The sequence below is a fragment of the Marmota monax genome, unplaced genomic scaffold (genome assembly GCF_021218885.2).
Source record: "Marmota monax isolate L192 unplaced genomic scaffold, Marmota_monax_Labrador192_F-V1.1 WCK01_AAM20220418_F8-fsc00050, whole genome shotgun sequence".
In the NCBI taxonomy this organism is placed as follows: domain Eukaryota; kingdom Metazoa; phylum Chordata; class Mammalia; order Rodentia; family Sciuridae; genus Marmota; species Marmota monax.
The window spans coordinates 538125-551104 of NW_026694552.1; positions in this window are offsets into that span (position 1 = coordinate 538125).

Genomic DNA, 12980 nt, shown 5'->3' on the forward strand with positions numbered 1-12980 from the left:
GACCCTACTCTGTTCTTAGTTACTCTCCTTATATCAAAGAAGACATTTGGCATTTGTTTTTTTAGGGATTGGCTAGCTTCACTTAGCATAATCTGCTCTAATGCAAGTTTTGTTATGAGAAGCAGATAAAATGAAACTTGAAATCGTATGAACTGTGTGGATATGTTAAAGGCAAAAAGTAAGATTTTAAACTCTAATACTTACCTGATAATTTTTATTAAAGAATACATGTTCAAATGAAGATTCTGTTTGAAACATAATTTACCAGAAGTTAATTTTGTTCACAGTAGCTTCCATGCTACTTGCTCTGCATGCAAAGAAATCAATATTTTAACATTTTATAAAATCATATTACCTAAAATCTTTAAAACAGTGGTTGGTTCCATGACTTTATAAGTATGTGCATTGGAAAAATCATAAAAGTAAAAGAATCCAAGCTTTTGAATATGCTCCAGGTAATCATGTAGTCTGATTTCCTGTCTCTAGACACTAACTTACCAGTACCTATACTAGGTTGAATAGTGTCATCCAAATTTCCAGAACCTCAGAATGTGATATTATTGGCTATAGGATTTTTTAAAAAAATATTTATTTTTTAGTTGTACACAATACCTTTACTTTGTTTATTTGTTTTTATGTGGTGCTGAGGATCAAACCCAGGGCCTCACACATACTAGGCATTCGCTCTACCTCTGAGCCACAACCCCAGTCCTGGCTATAAGATTTTTATAAACAAAATTAGGGTACATGAGGTCATGCTGGATTATGGTGTGCCCTAATATAATGACCATATGTGTATCCTTATAAGAAGGGAAAACAGAGATAAAAAAAAATACATAAAGTTGTAATGGAGAATGTCATGTGACAATGAAAGTACATATGAGTTCTGCCACAAATCAAGGAATACCAAATATGGTCAACAACTACAAAATGGCAAGGTGCTAAAACTGAGAGTGAATAATGTGTCCTAAGTGTCCATGTGTTAAATGTTTGTTCCCAGGGGTGGTGCCATAGGGTGGTGCTGTGGATCTTCAGAAGATGCTTTGTGGGAGGTCCATTGATCACTGGGAATATGACCTCATAGGGGATTATGGGACCCCAGAATTTTAGTCTTTCCCTATTTTCTTACTAAAGATATGATCAGTTTATTCTGGCACATGCTATCTAGAATCCTTATCAGAAGCCCAAATCAATGCAGCCACTTGATACTGGATTGGATTCTCTAGAACAATAAGAAAAACAAATGTATCCCCTTTATAAATTAATTTCTTCAGCTATTTTGTTGTAGCAATGTGAATCTAATATAGAAGGATTCTCTCCTAGCTGCTCTAGTTAGAGTATGACATGTAGATACCTTCATTTTGGATTTCTAGTGTCTAATATTGTGAAGCAATAAAATTCTGTAATTTTAATCCACTCAGTTTGGAGTACTATATTATTATAGCAATAGGAATTTAAAATATTTATTTAATAAAATCAAAATTTTAAAAGGTAGATCTAATACATTTAATAATGTTTTAGGACATATAAATTTCATTTGGCAGATAAGATGGTGGATTAGAGGAAGAATGCACTTCCCACCAGATCCTTAGTTCAAGATTTAAAAAGCAGGAAGACTGCTCCTCCATGAGGTGGGTAACTAAAGGACCTTACTGAAATTCAATACTGGACAGTAAAGAAAGTACAGAAACAAATAAAGTAGGAAACTTTGAATATAATATCTAATAATATGTTAGAGATGTGACAGCCTGGTTGACTGCCATGGGATACAGAGGGAGTCTGATCTTAATGAGCCCAGAGATGGTGCAAAGCAACCAAAATCACTTAGTCCATGGGAAGATAGTCTAGTGTGAACCAGGTCTGGAGGTGTGAAACATTTACAAGGGCCACACATAGTGATTAGAGGTAGGAGATCAGGAACTCATAAAGGACATTTCCAGGCAGAACCAGCAGTCACCTATTTTGGACTTCTAAGTGTGCCTGAATCAGCATGGTGACTGTAACAGGTACAAAAAGAATTGTGCCTATAGACCTCCTGGATTAGGACACCAAGGAGAGAGATCCACGCCCCACTTTTTTTTTTTTCTGTCATCACATAAGAGCTATTGGGAAGATAATAATTAACAGCTATACAGGAACATCTGCATTCCAACTCTGATCCTAAGTAATTCACACCCATAGCAATGAATGTGAGATCTCTGGAGATTTAGTGCTACACCATAAAAGTGGAATTTAAAGTAGGACAGTGAGACCCAGATGTCCAGCAGAGATCAACATACCCCAGCAACAAGGGGTGTAGATTGAATTTCAAATACTCACCAACAGAGTTCCAAAGGTCAGACAAGACTAACTCCTAACTACTAGAATGTCTACTTTAGAATTCTGCATCAGCTCCACTATGGGAGTATATCACTTGTCAGTATCTCCAGATTGTCCCTTCCTAAGGAAGCTGACAGCTATTACAAGTAGGTTTGGCTCCAGGCTGTGTGAAGAATGCAAAAATGGGTCATTTGACAATGCCAGCCATTGATCCAAGAATTATAGAGTCCAAAGTAGAAAGAACATCTTTCCTTGAAAACATTTTTGACCACCTCAGCCAAAGCAATAATTTTATTTCCCATTAAGAATGTTCACTTGATCTTTTCCTACTCCCCCTATTTTTTTAACATTTTTACTTTTAATTTTAATAGAATATATATTTTTTACATTTATCCATTCTGTGTGATTGTGTGTGTGTGTGTGTGTGTGTGTGTGTGTGTGTGTGTGTTGAGGGGAATGTTCTCACTGTGTGGATGGACAGATTGGAAGGAAAAAAAATATACGTATAGACATACATTTATATGTATATATATTGCATATATATATTCATACAGTTTTATTTTCATTTTAATTGCTTCCTTCTTCCTTTATTATTTAGACCTTTTTGGTTTTTTATTTTATTTTTTATTCTAATTTGTTATACATGACAAGAGAATCCATTTCAGTTCATAGTACACAAATGGAGCACAATTTTTCATTTCTCTGGTTGCACACAAAGAAGAGTCACAGCGTTCATTTTAGACTTGTTTTGTATTTGTTGAGGTAAAATTATGTGAGGATTTGAGTTGTTTTTGATCTTACATTAGTTTGTTAATACCATGGTTTTCTTCCTTTTATTGCCTCTTCTTCACTCTTTTCACCAAGTATAATCAAATTTTCTTGTTCCCTCTTTCTCTCTTCATTATACTATTGCTTTTAGTTATTGTTTACTCCTCCTACTTTATAGCTGTCATTTGTCCTATCTCCTTTTTCTTCTCTGTCATTTTTTAAACATTTCAAACTTTCTTTGCCTTCCTACACAATTTCATCTTCACTTAAGAAACTATAATTCCACTACCTGATAGAATTATATAGTTCAGGTAATTTCTACCCATTAATATTGTTGTGATTATTAAAACAGTGGACAGCGTAGTGAACACTTGCTACTTAGTGTCTAATCTATTGAACAGTTTTTTATTGGTGTCACTGATGGTTATATCAACCCCATCATTTTTATAAAGGTAGTGATTAATGTTACAGATGTTGAAATGGACACATGACATTTATCTTAATGCTATACATCCATTCCTAATATCACGGTAATTCCTTCCTAAGCCCTTCCTTTAAGAGGAGCTGAAAATTGATTGGGACACTTCACACAGTAGAAATTCTGATGACAAGCAATACTCACAACACAGTCAATTAATAGGTAATCCTACTACACAAGATCTAATCCCACTCAACCTCAAAAATACTTCAACACATAGAGTAGGGGTGACAAAAACCACAGAACAAATACCAGGCCACAAGTAGGAACACAAAAGGGGGACCTCATGTCCTGTTTCCAGATGTCTACTCAAACACCAAAAGCAGTGAGAAGTCCCAGAATAAAAAAGATTGTTACACACAAAAGGATAGATATATAAAAGAGGAAAGGAAATCCATCTCATCTGGTGCATAAATTCACGACTTTTAAAATCATGAAAAAAAAGGCAAATACATCCACACATAAAATTCAGAATTCTCCAACAAAGAAACCACAGATATAATAGTGAATGAAATTCCAGAGAAAGACTATAAAATATTGATTATTAAAATGTTCAATGAGCTGGGCACAGTGGCATACGCATGTAATCCCAGTGGCTCAGGAGGCTGAGGGATGAGGATTACACATTCAAAGCAAGTCTCAGCAACTTAGTGAAGCCCTAAACAGCTCAGTGAGACCCTATGCCAAAGTAAAATATTTTCTTTTTTTTTTTCTAAAGGGCTGGGGTTGTGTCTCAGTGATTGAATGTAACTGGGTTCAATCCCTGGTACCAAAAAAATAAAATAAAATGTACAGGAAAGTATAAAAAACAATTTAAGAAAGCAAATACATGAAATGAAACACTGTTTTGATAAATAAAGATGTTATAAAGAAACCAACCCGGACTCCTAGAAATAAAATGCAAAATTAATCATATTAATCATTCACGTGTAAGAATCACCAACAGATTAGATTGCATACAAAATAGAACTTAGGTCCTTGAAAAGAAAATTTCAGGCCTTAAAGACAGGGCTTATGAACTTAAATACTCTGTATAAAATACAGGAACAATAAATAAAATATTTGAATATAAAACACCTCTGGGACAGCATCAAGAGAACAAATCTGAGAGTCACACAGATAGCAGAGAACATGGAGATACAGGCTAAAGTTATTAAGAATATCTTCAGTGTTATAGAAGCAGAAAAATATTCCCATATGGGAAATGAGATAGCCACATACAGGAGGTATATAGGAACTCATGGATACAAGATAAAATCAGAAGTTTCCAAGAAATATTATAATCAAAATTTCAAATAGAAAATAAGGAAAGAATCTTTAAAACTTAAATAGAAAAGTGTCACATTTAGAGGAAAAGCAATAAAACTCACTTCTTACTGCTCAACACAGGTAATTAAATGACAGAGGGCCTGGAATGACATATTCCAAGCTCTAAAATAAAACAATAACCAAATAAGTTGAGGTGCTATATCCTTCAATGCTATCTTTCAGAAACAATGGGGAAATGAAAACTTCCCTTGACAAGAATAAACTAATGGAATTGATGACTACCAAGCCAGCACTATAAAAAATACTCAAAGATTTACTGCACATAGAGGAACCCCAAAACAATCCCCAAAACTCTCAAATAGATAAAGATCACTAGAAAAGCAACAAATTAAATGAAATTATCTCTCTCTCTCTCTCTCTCTCTCTCTCTCTATATATATATATATATATATATATATATATATATATATATATATATACATATATAGTGTCTATATGATTTAATTGGGGAGTCTAATATATATATATATATATATATATATATATATATATATATATATATATAGACTTTAATGCATTAAAAACCTCCAAATATGGGCTGGGGATGTGGCTCAAATGGTAATACGCTCGCCTGGCATGCACGGGTTTGATCCTCAGCACCACATAAAAATAAAGATGTTGTGTCCACTGAAAACTAAAAAAATAAATAAATATTAAAAAGTTTTCTCTCTCTCTCTTAAAAAAAACTCCAAATATATGCTGTTTGAAAGACTCCTTTCATGGGAGTCTTTTTTCACCCATAGGCTGAAAATAAAAGAATAGAAAAACATACTCCATGCAAATAGAGTTAAAAAAATAACAGTAGAGAGGAGTAGCTATTCTTATATCTGACAAAACAGATTTCAAGCAAATTTCATCAAAAGAGGCAAAGAAGACCACTATGCACTGGTAAAGAGAACAATACATAAAGAAGACATAATGAGAGAAAATACGTAAGTCCCAAATGTCATTGCACCTAAATAATTAAAAAAACACTTCTTGACATTAGATTTCAGATTTACTCCAATACAATAATGCTGGGAGGCTTCAGCACACCCTTATCACTAATAAATATGTCATCCAAACGTAAAATCAATAAAGATCTTTACAACTTTAATATTACTATAAATCAAATGAAACTAATAAAATGTACAAAATATTTCACCCCAAGTAACTGGTTATACTTTCTTCTCAGCAATTCATGGAACATTTCCAAATTATATCATATTCTAGTTCACAATGTTAGTCTTAGTAAATACAAAGAGAGGGAGAGAGAGTGAGAAAGATACAGAGACAGATAATCTCATACATTCTATCAGATCATAATAAGATAAAACTTAAAAGAAACCACATAAAGACATGAAGATTAATTCTTTTTAAAATGAACAGTGGATCATAAAAGAAATGAGAATAAATCAAGAAATTCTTAGAAACAAATGAGAAAAGGAACACAACATATCAAAATTTCTGGGAAACTCTGAAGACAGTTCTAAGAGGAAAGTTTATAGAATTGAGAGCTCATATACCCAAACTTAAAGAATGTAATTAGAGACATGAGGTACAGTAAAAAGCAAGACTTTAATGACAATTTTGCTAGATCAGGTGCCTGGTGGTGCTCAGGGACACCACAGAATGGTTACAATCAGCATTTTATCCCCTGTTGGGTAAGGTCCTGCCTCAAGTTCCTCATTGAAGGAGTACTATGAGGTACACAGTCTTTCTGAATGTTGCCTAGATTTTATTGTCTCCTACTGAATTATTTAAAGAAATATACCTTTAGTTGTTTCCGCTTACCTTTGTTCTCTTGTTATGGGAAACACTTCTTGAGGTGAATATATTCTGACACATATGCCACTCATTCTTCTTTACCCTAGTTAATATTTCTTAATAGATAAGTTTCTACCTGTGTTGCTTAGGCTGACCACTTCCCCCACCATCTGTTTATCAAGGGAGTATTCATGTGCCTGGATTCAGGTTTGCCACATCCATAGACTATGGTGCTATTAGGTAACTTTCCATTCTGCTTCATTTTGCCTCTCTGTCTGCTTTTCTTGCAATTTTACATTTGAGGCTAAGTACTAAATTCTAAAAATGGACCATGAGACTTTCTATTTCTCACAAGTGCCCCACCCCCTTTTTATAATTTTGGTGATGCCATTTTTATTTTTATTCTTGTATCTTCTGGTCTTCAAACCATTTTAGGATCTGTTGGCTTTTTCTTCATAGAAAAGTGAATTGTGTTTTGTCTTTAATAGTAGTAAGTTACTTTGTTGATGAGTCATGGACATTTGTTTGTTAATAGCCATCCCAGTCAACTTTTGAGTAAATTCCATTACACAAAGAATAATGCAACATCTCACAATTGTTAAAATTCCTGCCATAATAACAAGAGAGGTAAGAACAGAGGCCCTTAGGCCTTTCAATTTTCCAAACCATCTTTCTTTCTTTTTTTTTTTTTTTGGCTTACTAGGTACAGGTTTAGAATTTTTTTAAACACTAACACATTATTTTAAAATAATTTTTCAAGTTATACATATAATTTGCCATCATACAAAAATATATTTTCTATGCATGTATAAGTGAAAGAGAAGTTAATCTGAAATAAATATGTTTAAATGTTAATAGTGAGTTTTACTAAGTGAGGGAATTATAGACAAATCTTTATTATGTTCAATGTGTAGAGGTGGTTGTTTTTTCCCCTAGATTTTCTAAGCAAACTGCATAGTTTTCAGCACTTTTATAATTTAAAAAAATTCTCATTTTTTAAAGTATGGTGGAAGGAGACCCTTATCATTATACAAAATACATGTATGAAGATGTGAATTTGGTGTCAACATACCTTATATACAAACAGAGATATGATAAATTTTGGTATAAAAGTGTATTAAGAATTGTAATGCAATAATAATAATAATAATAATAATAATAGAAAAAAATATATTCTAGTTGGGCCATCAATTATATCTGCTCTTTTGGGATCATTACCAGGGATTTCCCAAATATTATTTTATTCTGACTTGAGTATGGTGGTTGATTTTGTTGCAGGTAGGGGAATAAGTCAGATGGCAAACTGACCCAAGATATGTCTTCCTAAAATGTCTACCTTCAGAGCATATGTTCTAGGAGTTACCTTTGGTGCTTGCTTCAAGGGTACTGTGTTGTTTATAGTTAGAAGTAAGGCATGCTTTATAAATATTGACAATTGTTAGGTGAGATCCCATTTGTCTAATGGATCTTCAATTTTAAGGGAGATAAAGAGGGGCTGACCCATTCAGCATTTGTTGTCCAACCCTGATATTAGGTAGTGCAACATACATCATCTCGGGCAGGGCACAGATTGAAAGTCCTAGTTTTTCTAGTGGGACTGGGATCTGGACACAGATACCTATATTTATTTGTGAATTGTCTTTGATTTGTAAAATCCTCATAAGCCAACATCTGGCAAGCATCAAACTTTATGCTCTGGGGAGAAACTGGAATCTTAGTCCCATTAATTATTAAATTGAACGGATAACTAGAAAAATACCATCAAGGCCTGTGTGGCTAAAGGTTGTCTTGTATGATTACACTGTTAGCCTCTTCACTGAGGCTCCAACTAAACTATACCAATACCCATAAGTGTCCATCAAACTTCATGATCATGGAGACTCAGCTACAAGTCTTCATTGTAGGGCCTATTTTAAGGGATCTACTAGAGAGAGAAAATCAGAAACTTCTTGATAGATTTTCCTTCCTCATCTCCTTGTCAAATCTCCTTGTCAGTTTCTTAGTTTGCATATAATGGGTCCATCCTTTTTCAGCAGTTTGGACAGCAGTCTCATTGATCAGGAGCACTTGGTAAGGGCCCTAAAATCAAGGCTGGAATTTGTTCTTTTTCAGCGTTTTAATGAATACAACATTATCAGGCTGAAAATTGTGCACTGGAAATTCCAGGGGTGGGTTCTGGGCAGGAAGGCTCTTTAATCTAAGAAAATATGACAAGAATATAGTTCCTTAAAATACGGTCTGTGGTTTCCATGGTAGGGAGATTGGTAGCTCTACTGAGATATGGTAACTTATATAACAACTCATATATTTCCTAGGAGCCATCCTAATCCCAAGGAGAGCTATTGGAAGACATTTAGTTCAGGGCATTTTGGTATCTAAATTTTTAGCCAAGTTCTACAAGACCTTCAAAGAGGAACACACACCGATGCTTCTCAAATTAGTCCATAAAGTAGAAAGAAGGGAAACCTTCAAAGATCATTGTATGAAGCTATCTAGTATCACTCTAATACCAAAACCAGACAAAGCACAGAAAGAAAAGAAAACTTCACACTAGTATCCCTGATGAACATAGATGCAATTGTTTTTAATAAAATAGTTGAAAATTGCATACAAAACATATGAAAAAAAATAGTACACCATGATCAAATGGGGTTCATGCAAGGGGTGCAAGGTTGGTTCAACATAAGGAAATCAATAAACATAATTCACCACATCAATAGACTGAAAGACAAGAATCACTTGATTATCTCAGTAGATGTGGAAAAACCATCTGACAAAATAAATAATTCATTCATGTTCAAAACAATGGAAAAACTAAGGATATTAGAAACATACCTCAACATTGTAAAAGCTATATATGCTAAACCCAGGGCCAACGTCATTCTAAATGGAGAAAAAATTGGAAGCATTCCCTCTAAAAACTGAACAACACAGGGATGCCTTCTTTCACCATTTCTATTCAAATAGTCTTTAAAACTAGACATAGCAATAAGAAAAAAGAAATTAAAGGGATCCCAATAGGAAAAGAAGAGCTAAAACTATCCCTATTTCCTGATGACATGATCCTATATATAGAAGACCCAAAAAACTATACAAGAAAAATTCCGGCACTCAAAAAAATAGCAAAGTAGCAGGATATAAAATGAATATGCATAAACCAATTACATTTCAATAATGAATCAACTGAAAGAAAACTTAGGAAAACTATTGATCTCCCCCTTAAGGGCAAGACAGCAGTAACCTAAAGGGACACTATAAGATTAGAGTGTAGAATGTGTCTGTAATACCTTGGATCTGCACAGCTAGAGAGGAAGACACATGGAAAGCATGAAAAAACAAGGAAAGAAAGTGTCCCAAACAAACCAAGATGATACAATAATAGAAGCCATTGACAGCATAATAGATGAATTGTAAGAGAAGGAGTTCAGAATGTATATAGTTAAAATGATCTTGAAATCAAGCAGTTACATAAGAGAGGAAATACAGGCAACAATTGATCACTCCAACAAAAATGGCCATAAAACCAAAAACAATATACAGATTTAATGTAATTTCAATTAAAATTCCAATAACATTTTTCATATAAATAGAAACAGCAAGAATAAATTTTATTTAAAAAAATAAGAAACCCAAGCCAAATCAATCCTTAGCAAGGATAGTGAAGCAGTAGTCATCACAATACCAGACCATAAACAATACTATAGAGCTATAGTAACAACATGGCATGGTATTTGCACCAAAATAGACATGTAAAGGAATGGTACAGAATAGAAGACAATGAGACAAACCCGCATAAATACAGTTATCTCATATTAGACAAAGATGCCAAAAAATACATTGGCAAAAAGATAGCCTCTTCAACAAATGATGCTAGGAAAACTAGAAATCCACATGCAGCAAAATGAAATTAAAACACTATCTCTCACCATGCACAAAACTCAACCAAAGTGGATCAAGGACCTAAGAATTAGACCAGGGAAACTGCACCTAATAGAAGGAGAAGTAGGCACAGATCTTCATCACATTGGATTCCTGACTTCCTTAACCATAAACACACATTGAAAAAAAAGATGGCTTCATCAACAAATGGTACTAGAAAAACTGGAAATTCATATGTAGGAGAATAAAATTTAAGTGCTATTTCTCACAATGCACAAAAGTCAAAGTGGATCAAGGACATAGGTATTAGACCAAAGATACTGTGCCTGCTGGAAGAATAAGTAGGCCCAACTCTCCATCATGTTGGCTTAGGAACTGACTTCCTCAATGAGACTTCTAAAGCACAAGAAATAAAAACAAGAATCAATAAACAGGATGCTATTAATTGCTCTAAAATGTATCTTCACAGAGAATAAAACAATCAAAATAGGGGAAACAGAATGGGGGAAAATCTTTGCCACCTATATTTCAGAGCATTAATCTCCAGAATATATAAAGATCTCAAAAAACTTAAGAACAATGACATCAAAAAGAAAACAACAACAACACAAAAAATAGCCAAATCAATAAATGGATAAAGGAACTGAAAAGGCACTACACAGAAGAAGAAATACAAAGAGTCCAAAAACATACAAAAAAAGTTTAACATCCCTAGCAATTAGAAAAATGCAAATTAAAACTACACTGAAGTTCCTTCTTATTCCAGTCAGAATGGCAATTATCAAAAATACAAGTGACGATAAATGTTGGTGAGAATGTGGGAAAAAAGTACACTCATACATTGCTGTTGGGACTGCAAATTGTCAAAACCACTCTAGAAAGCAGTATGGAGATCCTCAGAAAACTTGGAATGGAACCACAATTTAACCCAGTTATTCCACTCTTTGGTATATACACAAAGGACTTAAAATTAGCATGCTACAGTGATGCAGCCATATTAATGTTTATAGAAGCTCAATTCACAATAGATAAGCTAAAAAAAAACCAAGTCACCTTTCTAGATAAATGGATAAAGGAAATGTAGTATGTATACAAAATGAAATATTAATCAGCCATAGAAAAGAATGACTTTATGACCTTTGCCAGTAGTGGATCTGTAGACTATCAAACTAAGTGAAATAAGCCAATCCCCCCAAAACAATGGTTGAGTGCTGTCTTTAATATGTTGATGCTAACATAAAAAAAAACACCCAAAAATGGGAGTGGAGGGGTAGAATAGAAGTTCATTTTAGAAAGAGGAATGAAGGGAAGGGGAGAGGGGGATAGAAATAGAAAAGGCAGGAGAATGAATCTGACATATCTTTCCTATGTTTATATATGAATACAACACCAGTGAAAATCCACATCATGTACAATCACAAGCATGAGATACTATTTAGAATATTATACTCATGTATATATAATATGTCAAAACACATTCTACTATCAGTATATATAAAAAGAAAAACAACGAAATACTGTTATTTCCTCTCTTTCGGTTGCCACCTCTATTCATCAGTGATTCTTGATGTGACCTGGCTAAAAAGAAACTCTGACTCCCCTAGTCCCTATCAAAAGTTCTGAGAGTATCTTAGGGTGGTTTTGATTTGCATTTCTCTGACTGCTAGAGATGGTGAGCATTTTTTCATGTACTTGTTGATTGATTGTATGTCCTCCTCTGAGAAGTGTCTATTCAGGTACTTGGCCCATTTGTTGATTGGGTTATTTGTTTTCTTATTGTTTAATTTTTTGAGTTCTTTGCATACTCTGGATATTAGGGCTCTATCTGAAGTGTGAGGAGTAAAAATTTGTTCCCATGATGTAGGCTCCCTATTTACCTCTCTTATTGTTTCTCTTGCTGAGAAAAAAACTTTTTAGTTTGACTAAGTCCCATTTGTTGATTCTAGTTATTAACTCTTGTGCTATGGGTGTCCTATTGAGGAATTTGGAGCCCGACCCCACCGACTGTAGATCGTAGCCAACTTTTTCTTCTATCAGACGGCGAGTCTCTGATTTGATATCAAGCTCCTTGATCCATTTTGAATTAACTTTTGTGCATGGCGAGAGAAAGGGATTCAGTTTCATTTTGTTGCATATGGATTTCCAGTTTTCCCAGCACCATTTGTTGAAGATGCTATCCTTCCTCCATTGCATGCTTTTAGCCCCTTTTTCAAATATAATAAAGTTGTAATTTTGTGGATTGGTCTCTGTGTCCTCTATTCTTTACCATTGGTCCACACGCCTGTTTTGGTACCAGTACCATGCTGTTTTTGTTACTAGTGCCCTGTAGTACAGTTTGAAATCTGGTATCGCTAAACCTCCTGATTCACACTTCCTGCTTAGAATTGCTTTTGCTATTCTGGGTCTTTTGTTGTTCCATATGAATTTCATGATTGCTTTATCTATTTCTACAAGAAATGCC